The sequence below is a fragment of the Balaenoptera acutorostrata genome, chromosome 4 (genome assembly GCF_949987535.1).
Source record: "Balaenoptera acutorostrata chromosome 4, mBalAcu1.1, whole genome shotgun sequence".
NCBI lineage: Eukaryota > Metazoa > Chordata > Mammalia > Artiodactyla > Balaenopteridae > Balaenoptera > Balaenoptera acutorostrata.
This window is the reverse complement of record NC_080067.1, coordinates 95299561-95316908: the sequence shown is the minus strand read 5'-3', so window position 1 is coordinate 95316908 and position 17348 is coordinate 95299561. Positions and strand designations below refer to the sequence as shown.

At 38.2% G+C, this 17348-nt stretch overlaps 1 protein-coding gene across 1 annotated transcript in view; it reads right to left on the bottom strand.

Moving 5' to 3' along the window:
• MORC1 (MORC family CW-type zinc finger 1) overlaps window positions 1-17348 on the bottom strand; it is a 243757-nt gene that overhangs the window by 62908 nt on the left and 163501 nt on the right.

The window sequence follows — 17348 nt, the reverse complement described above, 5'->3', positions numbered from 1 at the left end:
CTCCCTGTTTAAATGACTTTATCATCTTTTGCTTGAACTATTTTCTATAACCTCCTCATTTTCTTGCTTCCAGTTCAGAGACTTCTCTAGACCTGTGTCACAACCCCTTTCTACACAATATTATTCACTTCATTAAAATAAGGAAGACAAGAGAGAAGAAGAGGGGGAAAGAGAAGGGGAGGTGGAATTCTCAAACTTGGGTGCATTTGCTTAGAATCACCTGTAAGACTTTAAAAAAAAACTATTGATGCCAAGTCCTTACACCCTGACATTCTAATTCAATTATGTGGGGATGGGGCCTGGCATCGGTAGTTTTTAAAGCTCTCTGAGTGATTCTCATATGCAGTCAGGACTGAGACCACTAGCTTAGAAGACAGAGTCTCATTTCTGTAGCACCTGCCACATGGTGTGGCACACAGACCACATTCAATTCAAGTTTATTAAATAAAGCCAAACAGCACCTAGCATGACATACAAACGGCTTTCAAACGGTTTCAACTAACTTTCTAAATTCTTCTTCTGAACCATTTTTCCCTCCATCTGACGCCCGTTGTTGTCCTCATACACTAAATGCTCAGTCACATTTACTATTCCTCAGGTTCACTTTCATGTCCCCATGCCTTTGTATCACCCATTTCCTTTGCCTGGAATGACCTTTCTGATATTCTCCAGTTGTCGAATTTCACTCATCCTTCAAGTCTCAGTTCAAGTATTACCCACTCCGAATTCCTCCTCCTATTCCCCAAGGGAAAATTAATTGCTTTATCTTCTATACTCCCCTGACATTATTTTTTTAGATGTTTATATAGATATCTCTCACTATATATACAGATTCACATGGAAAAACATATATTTTTAAAAGTGTATTTTTAAGTCTCCTTATTACTCCATTCTCTATTTGTCCAGTTCATATTCCACTAACAAGTAACCACTGCTACTTATTTCTTGTTTATCTTTCCAGAGATCTGCTTATACATCATCTATAATACAAGCATATATAAATAAGGTTTCCCCACTTTTCTGAGGTGGGGAAAAATGGTAGTATATTATACACACAGTCTGCGTCTTTCTTTTTTACTTAAGGATATATCCTACAGATCTTTCTCTATTAGTACTTAAAAAGCTTCTTCATTCCCTTTTTACAGCTGCATTGTATTCTTTCCCCACCTCCAGTTAGTTTTGAGATATAATTGTCATACATCATTAAGTTTAAGGTAATGGTTTGGCTTACATATATTGTGAAATGATTACCACAATAAGTTTAGTTATCATCCATCATCTCATATAGATACAATAAAAAAAGAAAAAAGTTTTTCCTTGTAATGAGAACTCCTAGGATCTACTCTCTTAATAACTTTCATATATATCATACAGTGTTTGCTACAGTTAACTATGCCCAAAGGTTTCCTTGAGCTCCCTCCCTCTGACCCTTCCCTACACCTCTTCCTACCCCCATCCCATCCATGGGCAACCACTGATCTGCTTTCTCTCAGCATAGATCACCTGCATTTTCTAGACTTTTATCTTAAGTGGAACCATAAATCTTTTTCGTCTGGTTTCTTTCACTAGGAAGAATTATTTTGAAATTAATCCATACTGCTTTGTGGATCAATAGTTCATTCCTTTTTATTGCTGAGTAGTATTCCACTGAATGGACATACCACAATTTGTCCTTTCACCTATTGATAGTCACTTGGGTGACTTCCGTGTTTGGCTATTACAAACAAAAGTACTATGAATCAAGACAGTATGGTACTGGCACAAAAACAGAAATATAGATCAATGGAACAGGATAGAAAGCCCAGAGATTAACCCATGCACATATGGTCACCTTATCTTTGATAAAGGAGGCAAGAATATACAGTGGAGAAAAGACGGCCTCTTCAATAAGTGGCGCTGGGAAAATTGGACAGCTACATGTAAAAGAATGAAATTAGAACACTCCCTAACACCATACACAAAAATAAACTCAAAATGGATTAAAGACCTAAATGTAAGGCCAGACACCATCAAACTCTTAGAGGAAAACATAGGCAGAACACTCTATGACATACATCACAGCAAGATCCTTTTTGACCCACCTCCTAGAGAAATGGAAATAAAAACAGAAATAAACAAATGGGACCTAATGAAACTTAAAAGCTTTTGCACAGCAAAGGAAACCATAAACAAGACCAAAAGACAACCCTCAGAATGGGAGAAAACATGTGCAAATGAAGCAGCTGACAAAGGATTAATCTCCAAAACATACAAGCAACTCATGCAGCTCAACATCAAAAAAACAAACAACCCAATCCAAAAATGGTCAGAAGACCTAAACAGACATTTCTCCAAAGAAGATATACAGATTGCCAACAAACATATGAAAGAATGCTCAACATCATTAATCATTAGAGAAATGCAAATCAAAACTACAATGAGATATCTTCTCACACCGGTCAGAATGGCCATCATCAAAAAATCTACAAACAATAAATGCTGGAGAGGGTGTGGAGAAAAGGGAACCCTCTTGCACTATTGGTGGGAATGTAAATCGATACAGCCACTATGGAGAACAATAGGGAGGTTCCTTAAAAAATAAAAATAGAACTACCATACGACCCAGCAATCCCACTACTGGGCATATACCCTGAGAAAACCATAATTCAAAAAGAGTCATGTACCACAATGTTCATTGCAGCTCTATTTACAATAGCCAGGACATGGAAGCAACCTAAGTGTCCATCAACAGGCAAATGGATAAAGAAGATGTGGCACATATATACAATGGAATATTACTCAGCCATAAAAAGGAATGAAACTGAGTTATTTGTAGTGAGGTGGATGGACCTAGAGACTGTCATACAGAGTGAAGTAAGTCAGAAAGAGAAAAACAAATACCATATGCTAACACATATATATGGAATCTAAAAAAGAAAATGGTCAGAAGAACCTAGGGGCAAGACGGGAATAAAGATGCAGACCTACTAGAGAATGGACTTGAAGGTACGGGGAGGGGGAAGGGTAAGCTGGGACAAAGTGAGAGAGTGGCATGGAAATATATACACTACCAAACATAAAATCGATAGCTAGTGGGAAGCAGCCGCATAGCACAGGGAGATCAGCTCAGTGCTTTGTGACCACCTAGAGGGGTGGGATAGGGAGGGTGGGAGGGAGGGAGATGCAAGAGGGAAGAGATATGGGGACATATGTATATGTATAACTGATTCACTTTGTTATAAAGCAGAAACTGACACACCATTGTAAAGCAATTATACTCTAATAAGATGTTAAAAAATTAAAAAAATTCAAAAAAAACTAAAAAAAAAAACTACTATGAGCATACAAGTATAAGTTTTTGTGTAGACCTATGCTTACATTCATGTGTTTATTTGCTGTCTGTATATCTGCCTTAGTGAAATGTCTGTTCAAATGTTCTTCCCACTTTTTTAAAGCACAAGGAATTTACTACAGCGATTGGTAACAGAAGAGATGGAAGAGGCTAAGAAGACTACCAGGGGATGGAAGGTACCCTGGATGTTAGCAAAAGCAGGAAGCTCTTAGAGCCCTGAGGTTGGAGGGACAACAGGAAGAACTGATAGACCAGTTCTATAGGTCAGAAGCCCAAGTACAGTGTGGCTCAGCTGGATCCTCTGTTTAGAGTCTCACAATTGCCTGTTTTTTAAATGTGTTGTGTGTCTTATTATTGAGTTTTTAAAGTTCTTTATACATTCTAGATATCAGTCCAGATCAGATAGAGTTTTGTAAATGTTTTCTCCCAGTCTGTGGCTTGATTTTTTGATTTCTTGTGTCATTTGAAGAGCAACGTTTTAAATTTTTGATGGAGTCAAATTTGTTAAATTTTCTTTTATAGCTCATGCTTTTTGTATCATATTTAAGAAATCTTTGCCAAACCCTAAGCCACTAAAATTTTTTCCTACGCATTCTTCTAGAAGGTTTATAGTTTTAGCTTTTACATTTGGCCTATGCTGCATTTCACATAATTTTTATTTGGTTTGAGGTAAGAGTCAAGGTTCATTATTTTGAGGTATATATGACTATCCAAGTGTTTTGGTATCATTTGTTGAAAAGATTATTTCTTTCTCCCCATGAAATGTATTGGTCCCTTTGTTGAAAAACAATTGACCACAAATGTATGAGTCTATTTCTGTACTCTTTATTATGTCCCATGGCTCTATTTGTCTATTTTAACACTAATACCAAATTGTCTTGATTACCATAAGTTTATAATGCCTTGAAACTAGATGGTGTCAACCCCACCAACTTTGTTCTTTTTCAAAGTTATTTTAAATCCTCTGCACTCCATATGAATTTTATACATTTTACAATTTCTACCAAAAAAAACACCACAAACAACTAGCTTGGATTTTGATTAACATTGGGTTAAATCTATGGACCTATTAGAACTGACATCTTAACAATATTGAGTCTTCAAACTCATGAACATAGGTTATCTATTTATTTGCTTTATTTAATTTTTTCATCAGTGTTTTTTACTTTTCAGTGCAGGTCTTACTCATCTTTTGTCAAATTTTTCCTGAAGTATTTCATGTATTTTAATGCTATTGGAAATGGCATTATATTTTAAAATTTCAATTACAATTGTCTGCTGCTAGTAAGTCAATATAGTTGATTTTTATATACTGATTTTGAACCCTGCAACTTTGCTAAGCTCATTTTACCAATTCTAGTAACTTTTTAACAGATTCCGTTCAATTTTCTACATAGACTATCACATCTGAAAAGAACCAGTTTTACCTCTTCCTTTGCAGTCAGAATGCCTTTTATTTCTTTTCTGTCTTTCTTGTACTTCTAGAACCTCCTGTAAATGCTGAATTGGAGTGATGAGAGCATACCTCCTTGTCTAATTCCTGATCTTAGGGAAGAGATTTTAGTCTTTCACTAGTAAGTACAATTTTAGCTGTAAGGTTTTTGTAGATGTCCTTTACCACATTGAGGGAGTTTTCTTCTGTTCCTGATTTGCTAAGAGTTTTTTTTTTTTATCAGCAATGGATGCAGTTGCTCCTTTTTTGTCATTTATATCTTACTGGATTTTGTTTCCTTTTTGTTTATGATATCTTATTTATATGTTATATATTTATATGGCCCCATATTCATATTTTACTGGATTTTTTTCTTTTTTTGTAGATATTTAGCTACTGTACTAGTTTGTTTCTTAAATACATCATTATAAGAGTTAGGTTTTCCAGGACTAGCTCTTTGCCAGAATTTTCTATAGGAAGGGTAGGTAGAGGATAAAAGTCTAGGCAAGTTTTTTTTTTCCTTTTTTTCCACAAGCAAAACCTCTTTTCTTCTAATCTTTATCCAAAAAACACTGCTTCTGCAAATATGGCTTTTTGGAGTACTTTCATGTGCATTCCACATCTTCTACTTCTGTGAACCAAAGCAGGTCCAGTAAGGCTCCTGTTGCCTCCCAGCTATTGTAGATAAAGGCTATAGCTTTTCCATCTCCAGATGAACCCTTCTTCAGTAAGTGTATTTGTGTTGATTCTTTAGAGGTGCTATTGCTGGGCTCGTCTTTCCATTTCTCTTCCTTTCCTCCTGTGGAGCTCCCGCATTATCTTGACTGCTTTGGGCAGCACTGCAGTATTTTGGTATATGTTTCCTAGCTTGACTGAAATTGGAGTTGCATTTTTGTTTTCTGTTTTCTTGTTGCTCTTAGAAGACTCCCAGGAAAAAACAGGAAGATGCTACGTCTATATAGCCATATTTATAGCAGAAGCCTCCTATATCCCTTTCTACCTATATTTATCATGGTATGTATCACACTGTCTTATAGTTATGGTAACACGGGTATCTCTCTCAACAGACTGTAAACTCTCAAAGTCATTTTTTATCTGTAGTACCTATCACAATGTTTAGCACTTTATAGGTACTCAATAAAATGCTGGTGATTAACAGGATTAACAGATGCTCCCAGGGCCGACTGCTCATCTCTTCCACTGTTGAAACACTGCCACAAGTCTAGCCTGCACTCATAATGTGACTAAACTTCTCCACTACCTGTCAGATGTTATCACATCTTTGAGATGCTTTATATTAAATGCCAGTGTCTTGTTCCTAATACAGCAAAATGGATTGAGCCTAGCCTAGTAACAATGTATGATACACTTAAATCATTTGGGTTTGTATAATTTTGGTGCTAGCTTAACGATAATTACTTATGGCTATAAAATTGTACTGTAATGAGTTTTGACCTGAACTACTAATCTCATCACTAGAGTTGTGAGTAATAAAAAAAATTTTTTTAATTCCATTAGTTTTCCTCTTTTTATATTCATTTCAGAGTTGTGTTTCTACAAAAGAACTTCAGACATCATAGAAAAACACAGCAAAAAATGTCTCAACTAGGGACTTCCCTGGTGGTCCAGTGGCTAAGACTCTGCACTCCCAATGCAGGGGGCCCAGGTTCATTCCCTGGTCAGGGAACTAGATCCCACATGCCGCAACTAAGACCCGGTGTAGCCAAATAAATAAATAAATAAACTGTTAAAAAAGAAAATGTCTCAACTACATTTTGAATAGAAAAATATCAATAATGGTGGCACATTTTTGCATTTCTTTTTGTAAAACAGAAATCCATGTAACATGGCTAATCCATTTCAAATTCTGTCTCAGTTACTTAATGAGTAGTTGTTTACTAGTGGCATCATCTTTATCATCACCATCACCTTTTCAGATTTCAAAGAATCATCATCACCCTAGAAACCTTTCTAATATCAGTATTTATTTTTATATGACACTCATAAACTCTCCTGGCAAGACTGTTACATTTCTTTACATGTTTGGAAAGTCCTGAAAATCACGGATTCAATAGCAAAAGCTGCATAATATGAAGTATCTCTGGCAGCAGGAAAACTGAAGGATCCTTAACTCAAGAATAAAGAAGGGAAAGTCTGTGGTGCTTAAGAATCGTGTGGGGAGCTGTGCAGAAATGCAGATTCTAAGGCTTCTGTCCCACAGATTCTTGTTCAGTCAGTCTGCTGTAGATCTCAGGAATCTGTATTTTTACAAACATGTGAAGTTCTTACACAGATGGCCCAATCGTCATAGACTCATAGCCCTGGAAGGCAGGGGATTCTCCGTTTTAACTTTATATCCATGCTTTGTGGGACTGTAGAGAAAATATTTTTATGTTTCTGCACCATGAAGGCTTTCTGATCAAATTTTACCAAAACTTGAGACCTAACCTAGAAGAACAAATCTTGGAATTTAATTTATGACTAATTATTAGTGAGAGAGCATCTGAAGAAATTTACCTCCCTGGAGGTATGTGTTTACATTTTAAGGAAGGAATGAGATCTGGGGCCATGGAGACATGGCTGGAGAAGCTAGTCTTATCTTGCCCCCAAGAGATTTATTTATATTCCAAAGGGTAAGAGTAAGAACCCAGTATCCTTCTCAAAGAGCAAAGAAGTGTGTTTGTCTGTCAGGGGGTAGTGTAGGGTTAGGGAGATGGCTGTCCCTCTCCTATATAAATATCCAGATTCATTTCTTTCAGAGTTCCATGCTAGTGGTACAAACTCCAGTATATGTAGGATAACATACGATCTGCCTCATCTCATCCGTTGCCCCAGGGGTACGAATTAGGGCAAAAGGGAATCAGCACGATTATTTGCTATAATTAAATAATGATCTGCTCTGCTCCAGAAACCTCATGTTTGCATTCAGAATAAAATTAATATATATATAGATATTTTAAATTTAGCCTGTAAGTGAAGATGAGCAACTAATACGCATAGGCTCTAAAATTGGATGTGTCTTTATAAATATCTAGTCTAATCCCTTTTTTACTGAGCTGGAGGGGGAGGGGTATACTAGGATCAAGGACTAGTGACATCAGACAGACCTGAGGTCACTCAGCTTATAAACAGCAGAGCCAGGACCTGAAGTGAGGTATCCTGGCAGCAGGCCAGTGTACTGTCCGCCACATTCTGCTCCCACAGCCTCCTTCTTCAAGGAGCCCCTAATCATCCCTCCCTCTGCACAGTTTTAATGATCACTGCCCTCCAACTCTGCCTAATATAGTCAGAGCTTCTCAAAAAATAAAAAATCTGATTACCATTAGCTATTAATTACCCAATTTCTCCCACACTGAAGAGCTATCAATCCAAACTGAAAGCAGGAGAGCAGAGTAGTTCAAACAGCTTTGAACTAAGAATTAATCTCATTTTTTATTTTGTTTTTGGCCATGCTGTGTGGCATGTGGGATCTTAGTTCCCCAACCAGGAATCGAACCCATGCCCCCTGCAGTGGAAGCATGGAGTCTCAACCACTGGACCGCCAGGGAAGGTCTTCAATCTCATATTTTTGATCTAGCTCTATTCCTACCTTGTTTCTGTGACCTCAGCCAGAGAGGCAACATAGTTTAGTAATAGAATGAGGGGTCTGGAGCCTGACTGTGTCAGTTGAAATCACAGTTCTGCAGATTCCTAACCCCACACTTGGCAAGTTACTTCTCTGTGCCTCGGTTTCCTCGTGGATAAAACAGGACTCATAACAATCACAGGATGGTCATAAGGATTAAATGAGCCAGTATATTTAAAGCACGTCAGACTTCCCTGATGGCGCAGTGGTTAAGAATCCACCTGCCAATGCAGGGAACACGGGTTCGAGTCCTGGTCCGCGAAGATCCCACATGCTGAGGAGCAACTAAGCCTGTGCACCACAACTACTGAGCCTGAGCTCTAGAGCCTGTGAGCCACAACTACTGAGCTCGTATGCCACAACTACTGAAGCCCGCACACCTAGAGCCTGTGCTCCACAACAAGAGAAGCCACCGCAATGAGAAGCCCGTGCACCACAACGAAGAGTAGCCCCCACTCGCCGCAACCAGAGAAAGCCCGCACACATCAACGAAGACCCAATGCAGCCAAAACTAAATAAATAAATAAATAACTTTAAATAAATAAATAAAGCACCTCTAAGGGTGGCACATTGTAAGTGCTCTTATCATTTAATCCTTCCATTCATCCTTCTCATTTAAGTTTCCACATGTATGTAATATGTACAGTTAGAGTAATCATTCAGGGTAGTTTTAGAATTCACCAAACTATACATAATTACGGAAATCTTGGGGAAGAAACTGGAGAGGAGAAGGGAATTGGACATACGAAAACTATGCAATTATCTTTTACTACAAAAACCCTGTGGTGATCAAATGGTATAGTATATGCAAAACCACGTGGCAGATAAATCATGAAGCAAATCAAGTGTGAGCTTCAGGACCCCTCCCTTACACAGGGCCTTCCATGGCCCTGGTCTCACTTCGTATTTATAATTTTGCATCTTCTTTTTTGAAGGGGATCGCCCAAAATGTATAAACCTCAGACTCCAAAAAACTAGATCTGCCCTTGTTCAGAAGTATTTTAAATAATACTTAGTTATTTTCAAATGCCAGGTATTACTACTAGTGGTCTTGGCTAGAAGACCTTCTTGAGGATTCTCAGAGTAGAGGAAGGATGATTCTAGACCACTGCAAAGCAAAAGTCATAGACAAACATCAGTTATTTCTCTTGGACTGGATTAGAACCCCCCAGTGTGTCAAGAGACCCCATGCCCTTTGTTAGAAGGCTGGGCCCAGCCAGGCAAGACTGACTGGAGGGGTGGGAGGTTAAAGCATACACTGGTAAAGGACAAGGTAGAAAATGTAACTCAAGTGAGATTAAGTTTAAATTCTGCATTAAGTTTAAATTCTGCTTAAGCCTACAGGAGTTAGGACAGAAGAAGGATACAGATTCAGATCAAGAATATGATCAGGAGACAAAGACTTAACAAAGTTAAATTGAGGGGCACAAGCTATGGGGTTTGAGTTCAAAATCAGAAAAATCATGAGGTACATTTCCTTACACTGAATTCAAAATGTCAAGTTGGGTCCTGAGTAAGAAGCGAGGTTAGGTCTAACGAATGAGAAACAGTATTCAAGCTCAGAGGGGAGGGCTCAGGAGGGCTGGTGCTCAGAGGTACAGGCTCAGACACACAGGGTTCCTTCAGAGGGAACCAGAGAGTAGCCTGCTCTGGAAGGAAGCCAAATACCTGAACCTCACTCTGAGAAGAGTCAGGAAACAGGCCCTGAGGTGCATCTGGGATACGAGGCAGCCTCTGACTGTGTCTGATTAGTACGTGCACTCATCAAAAACTGGTTGTGGATACAGTTCAGGTGCTTATGGGCACTGATCAAATAGGTGTATTTGCAGTGAAACCCAAATTAGTATTCTCTGCAGTGAAAATCATTCAGGCAACACACCTAAACCTCTCCTTCTCTCTGCGTCTCTGCAGATGTGACTGGGAATGGCTGATTGACATGCAGAGAGGGACGTAAGGCGGCAAGACTGCCAGCCACTGTCAAAGCTACTTCTGTCCTTCTCAGAGGAAGGAGGAGCTCCCTCTGGAGTTCCTACTGTCCCTCAGAAACAACATTTGGTCACTTCTGTGAAACCCAGGAGCAGACAACAATGGATGGCATTCCTTGGTCCCAACCTCCAGGACAAAACAGGGTGACTTACGAAGCCAGGAGCTGGGACTGTCGTAGACTCCCCACACCACACTGTGCCCTGAAGCCAGGCTGTTCTGATGCCCCTATCACAGGTACTATCCTGGTTTGTTTAGTAAACTACAGAGCTGTTCTGTCAGGTAGTGTGATATCAGCTCCTCAAGAAACGATGAATAAGAAAATAATTTGGAGGACCATTTTCTCATACCATATACAAAAATAAACTCAAAATGGGTTAAAGACTCAAATGTAAGACCTGAAACCATAAAACTCCTAGAAGAAAACATATGCAGTAAACTTTTTGACATCAGGCTTAGCAATATTTTTTTGGATCTGTCTCCTCAGACAGGGCAACAAAAGGAAAAATAAACAACTGGGGCTACATCAAACTAAAAAGCTTTTGCACAGCACAGGAAACCATCAACAAAAGGAAAAGGCAACCTACTGAATGGGAGAAGATATTTGCAAATCTGACAAGGGGTTGATATCCAAAATATATAAAGACCTTACATAACCTCAGTATCAAAAAAACCCCAAACAACCCAATTAAAAATCGGCAGGGAACCTAAATAGACATTTTCCCAAAGAAGACATAGAGATGACTGATCAACACATGAAAAGATGCTCAACATCACTAATCATCAGGGAAATGTAAACCAAAACCACAATGAGATTAGATGACACCTCACACCTGTCAGAATGGCTATTCTCAAAAAGACAAAAAAAATAACAAGTGTTGGTGAGGATGTGGAGAAAAGGGAACCCCTGTGCACCACTGGCAGAAATGTCTTGGTGCAGTCACTATGGAAAAAAGTACGGACGTTCCCCAAAAAACTAAAAACAGAACTATCATACAATCCAGCAATTCCATTTCTGGATATTTATCCGAAGAAAACAAAAACACTAATTCAAAAAGTATATGTATCCCTATGTTCACTGCAGCACTATTTACAATAGCCAAGATATGGAAACAACTTAAATGCCCATGGACAGATGAATGGATAAAGAAGATGTAGCATATATATATATATATATATATATATATATATATATATATACAATGGAATACTAGTCCACCATAAAAATAGAATGAACTCTTGCCATCTGTGACAACATGGATGTATCTAGAGGGTATTATGCTAAGTGAAATAAGTCAGACAGAGAAGGACAAATACCACATGATCTCACTTATATGTGGAGCATAAAAAAAAAAAAAAATGGACAAAGCAAAACAGAAACAGATTCACAGACACAAACTGGTGGCTGCCAGAGGGGAAGGGGATGAGGAAATGGGCAAAATAGGTGAAAGTGATTAAGAGATACAAAATTCCAGTTATAAAATAAATAAGTCAAGAGGATGTAGTGTACAGCATAAGGGATACAGTCAATAATATTGTAATAACCCTTTGTGGTGGCAGATGGTAGCTAAACGTTGTGGTGATCATTTTGTCACATAAAAAATATTGAATCACTATGTTATACACCTGAAACTACTATAACACTGTATGTCAATTTTAATTCAATTTAAAAAAAGGAAAGAATTTGGACAAGTAAATCAAGCTAAGGAGTTGAACAGCTGCAGTTCAACGTCTACTGTGCCCAACAATGAGCCAGATGTGATGGTGGGAGGTACATGAGAAGATGAACACATGATACCTGCCCTCAAGGAACTTCTACATTAGTTCCTCATGAGCGATAACATCTTGTCTGCTATGCTGTGAACACAGAGCCCACCAGGGTGAGTATATCATGCATTATCCTTTTTGGAAAGGTAATGCATCACCATAGAAAAATGGGATCTTTGTAGCAAGAGTAATAAAGTAAAACATTTCAATTACAGGGAGTATATTAGCCTCTTGTTAGACAAGGGTCTTTAGGTGTCATAAATTTTAGATCACGGCAGTTTATGTAAGGAGGCTGAAAATTACTCAATGAATAAATATATTTTCTAAGGCATCTGTCTCCATAGTTATACAGATTTGAAATCTCAGCATCCTACACAATAATGACACATTAAAAAGATTAAATTCTAAATGGGAAAATGCATTCACATTCTTCATTATAAAGTTGTGCTCAGATACGCCATTTCAATTTGAAAAACACAGCTACAAGTTCAGCAAGACTTCTTTGCTCCACATTTACTGCTAAAACAACCAATGTGGGAATTGCCAGACTATATAGTTTCAGTTTGTGTGTCCACATGAGCACCGCAAAAGAACAGAATGCTATTGCTGGAGTTCCTTTCCAACAGGCATGGAATTTTACAAAGGCTATTCATTTGACGCAAAAACTATGAACGTGACAAATGAAATCCAAATATAGTCTCTATACTCCCACTCAAATGCAACACTTTATTTTGACCAAGTGTAAGGACATTATGGTCTCCAAGAATATATGCAGAAGATTTTAAGTCTAACTTACATAATTTCAACCAATCCAATGAAAAATATTTATTATCTTTCTACCTATTTGTGAAGAATTCTTTGTACCTATTTGTGAAGGAACAAATCAAATTGTTCCTTCAATCCTTCACTCGTTGTTTGGTGAACACCTACTCTGTAAAATGGCCAGGCCTAGGTGTTGGAAATGCAATGAATAATAATGGTCCCTTCTTTCAAAAATCTTACAGTCGAATATAGGAGACAGATCAGATACACAACTAACTCTAATACCAGGTAGAAAGTGAAACATGCTCTTGAGAAAGACAAACATCAAGGGCAAAGGGAACTGGGAGGAAGGAGATATTTTTACAGGTAGGGAAATGAGAGAAAACTTCATACAGCAACGACGTTAGTTTTGGATCTTGAAGGACTAGGGAAGGGGCAGAGGTCACTTCGGAAAAAATGGCAGGAACGAAGGCACTCAGCAGCATGGAAGTGGAGAAAGTAGATAAGGAACATGGGGCAGCTCAGTGGGAGAATGCTGCAGAAGGGAAGAAACTAAGGCCAAAAAAGGGGTAGTGTCAGATTATAGAGAGCCTGAACTATGGCTCCAGATGAGAAATAAACACTAATCAGAAAAGATTAACCCAGAAAGACCTAGAGAATATATAAGCAATACAGCACATTTGCACAAACATATTGATTATATAAATATACTACCCATTAACTTTACTTATGTACAAATGGGTAAATATAGAGCAGACTTCATTCAGGGAATCAAGTTATCATCTGCCTTATAATGATTTGAAGGCATTAAGTGGATTTGAAGTGATACCAAAAATCCCTGAATGAAATGGACCTAAAACTATATTCCGTGTGCTTGATTATGACATAGTTGTCCTGTCGTACAACAGAAGTTAGAAGAGACTGTAAATTATGAGTTAAAACTGAGAAAGAGGGCAAAATTGAGGACTGGAAAGTCCTCAAATGCAGAGGACTTGACTCTGTAACTCTACCTTATGGTTTTAAAATTATTGTCTAGGTTTACTGAAAAATAGAATAACAATTATCTAGATGATAGGCCAATTCGTAGCTAAATAATCACGAGTGATGATGAAAATGAAAATGCTTCATTGCTTGGCCAGCAGGTGGCACTTGTCACTCGATATAGAAGGATGAGGGGAAACGTGGAGTTAGGAATTCATCTATTCAGAAAGGAGAAAAAGAATGGGCTGTTCCAGAAGCACAATTTATAAGGAGCCCTTGGCTTGCTGACACAGCTTATCAATTACATCTTGGATTTGAGCCCTCCTATTAGGTTTACTGAACTTACACATTTCCCTTAACAAATATGATTTGCATTATATCAGCTTGTTGCCTTTGTCAATGTTCTCATATCCTTTCTGTCTGTATTTATCATATGATACTGTGAGCAGATCGGTGCTGGAATTAGGCAAAAAGGAAACAAAGTCCAACTTCACCATTTAAAGATGTTTGACTGATTCAAGTCATCGAACTTCTCTGAAATTCACTCCCCTTCTGATGCTATAATTGATATAATTAGCTGTAATGTTGTGGGGATTAAATACGATACCATCTGTGGAAATAGCTTTGGGCCTAGCTATTTCATTTTCTCCTAGAGGACAAGATCTAATCATTGAGGTACCTCTTCTACCAGAAAAGTTTTCTGAATCACTGTGAATATTCTGTAACTAGGGCATCCTGTGGGTAGGACACCTAAAATTTAGACTTTCGTCACTCTACATACCAGTAGGGTGTATGAGGGGTGGAAAAGAGGCTGTAGCTGCTGATTTCTGATACTAGTACCATAACACTACCCTTCCTACCATTATTCTATTCCTTTTGGTTGTCAATGACACAAAACCCAGAACCAAAGAATCTAAGATCCAGGAAGGTCTTTGATTGACCAAGTCAACATTTCATTTTCTAGATCAGGATGCCTTCTGCCACTAAAGCTGAAATGCAAGACAGTAAGAAATAGGGTGTGCAGATATAGGTCATTTTTATATTTGCTCCCCAGATTTAATCAATGGATAAGTGAGCATTGGCAGTGGGAGGCAGGAAGAGAGAACAGGAGGTGGGCAAACCATAATTTCATGGCATGCAGCTCATTATTTCCTGATATTGAGAGACTGGGCACCATTAACAGACAGTGGAATCATGGTAATACACTAGCCATTACTTGATTTTCCAGTGGTGCCTACCTTACACCTGAATCACATCTGCCCTGAACCTGAATGGCACCCACGCCCTGTTTTTATAGCTTTCCCACCCTTCCTGTGTCATAGTCTAACAGCACTTCTTCTAAAAAGCAGTCAGGAAGAAAGTAAATTCTCACTGAACATTGGATGATTTTGAGTCTTTATTCTGGCATCAGGCAGCTATCACCTAATTAGTTTTTCAATACTTTCATGAATTATTTTTGTGAAAGGGGAACTGAGGTCACCTTTCAGAGGTCCTCTATTCAGTAATTACCATATTTTATAATGAGTTACACAGTTTCTAAAAGACAAATATGTCACACAAATGCTGACTTTATTTTTAAAAATACATAAGTTTAGCATGTAATTTAAAAGATTGGTTCTATGAAGGAACAAGCCCGTGCTCATCTCCAAGTCTACATTTATAATGTTCTTCTCACTTATAATGCCCTGTACTTTCCCTTTATTTACCCTAAATAGACTTCCAGATACAAGTTAAGTGCCACTTCCTCTATGAAACTTTTTTGAATGAAGCTGCCCTCACTATCTCCTTGTAATAAACTTCTAATTTAGTTTCCACTGTGATCAGACAAGTAGTAAACTAGTACTGTCTTACAGCAGTGGCTATCTTTTAAATAGCTATCAGACTTGGTCCTCAAAGGGACTGTATATTATCTGAGGGCATATTTAATTTCGTGATTCAACAACTATCTGTTGAGTACCTACTACATGCCAGGCAGTGTTTTTGGTAATACAGACAGTGAACAAAACCAAAACCAGCCTTGCAGTCACAGGGCTTGCATTCTGGTGTTAGAGTCACTCTATTCCCCACCATGCTTAGCATGGGACAGACCCAAGGGCAAGTATGTGTTCAATGACCACATCAAAACCAACTGGTTGCCCGTGGTTAGGTGACCCCTAGCCAAACTTTTCCTTGACTACCACAAAAACAGGGTCAGTGAAGGGCCCTGCATGCTGGAAGTATGTTAAAGATGCAAGGATTGGGACTTCCCTGGTAGTCCAGTGGTTAAGAATCCACACTTCCACTGCAGGGGGCACAGGTTCGATCCCTGGTTGGGAAACTAAGATTCCGCATGCCACACGATGCGGCCAAAAAAATTAAAAAAGAAAGAAGAAAAAAGATGTGAGGATTATTTTCACAAAACTGGGTAGGGGAGGATGGTGAAGAGTCTTAACGTGCTTTCAACTGGTAGGAGTATGTTTCTATTTAAGTCCTGCCAAAACTTCTTTGTTTATATCTAAAGCAGATTGAATCTATAAACCTGGCTCAAATTTTTTATGAAAAAATCAACTACCAAGAAAGAAAGAATAAGTAGAACAGATGGCCCAAATCTGTTATTCCATCAGCCTCTATCAAAATTTCTACCTCAATGATGAATAAAACATCCAATCCCAAACAAAGAAAAAGTAGTTAAGACTTAGTGATTGGCACTATCACTATCCAAGGGTCAGCTCTGACCTCTGTAAGAAAAGAAATATCCAGAGACTACAATAAAGATAAAATCAATTCAGTATGTTTTGAATGCCTTCACAAAGCTACAAGAAGTGGTAAGCAAAATAAGAAACAAAACAAGTTATTTCACACTGAAAAGATTTGACTTCACCTAATTGTTCATAAAAATAACCACAGGTGGTGATATTTTTACATCTGACCTGTTATCAAACCCACAACCAGATGCTCTAAGAATTGTAAAAAGTTGAGCCACTTTTAAGGATTGAAGAATGCTTAGGAGAGTATGTTTCTAAATAACTCTCAGTTATCTTCCCAAAAGAAACCCTGAGACTCCAGACTAAAAAGGGAGCATCAGGTTTTGTTGTCTGTGATCACAGGTGCTGGCTGACCTGCATGGCAGATCCCCAGCAAGGTGGGAGTGGTAAGAAGATGAAGCTGGGGTAGAAAAGAAAGTTCATCTTCTAAGAGCCCAGGAATACATGTAATAATCAGGTGGTAAGCCTGGATGTTTTAACTCCCACCCAGGAAGGCAGTTTTCTACTCAAATAAGCATTTTATTTCCTGACATCTACACAGGAGGCAACATATTTGGACCTATGCTGCGGACCTCCTGAATTCCTATTTGAGGAGCTTGACAGGCTACACAATTAAAAAATGTTGAAGTTTGGTGCTAAATCTATAAACAGAGATGTAATTAATTTATTAGTTAAGAGATTAAAACAATAATTCTGCATGCCACTTTTTCTATCACTTGCAAT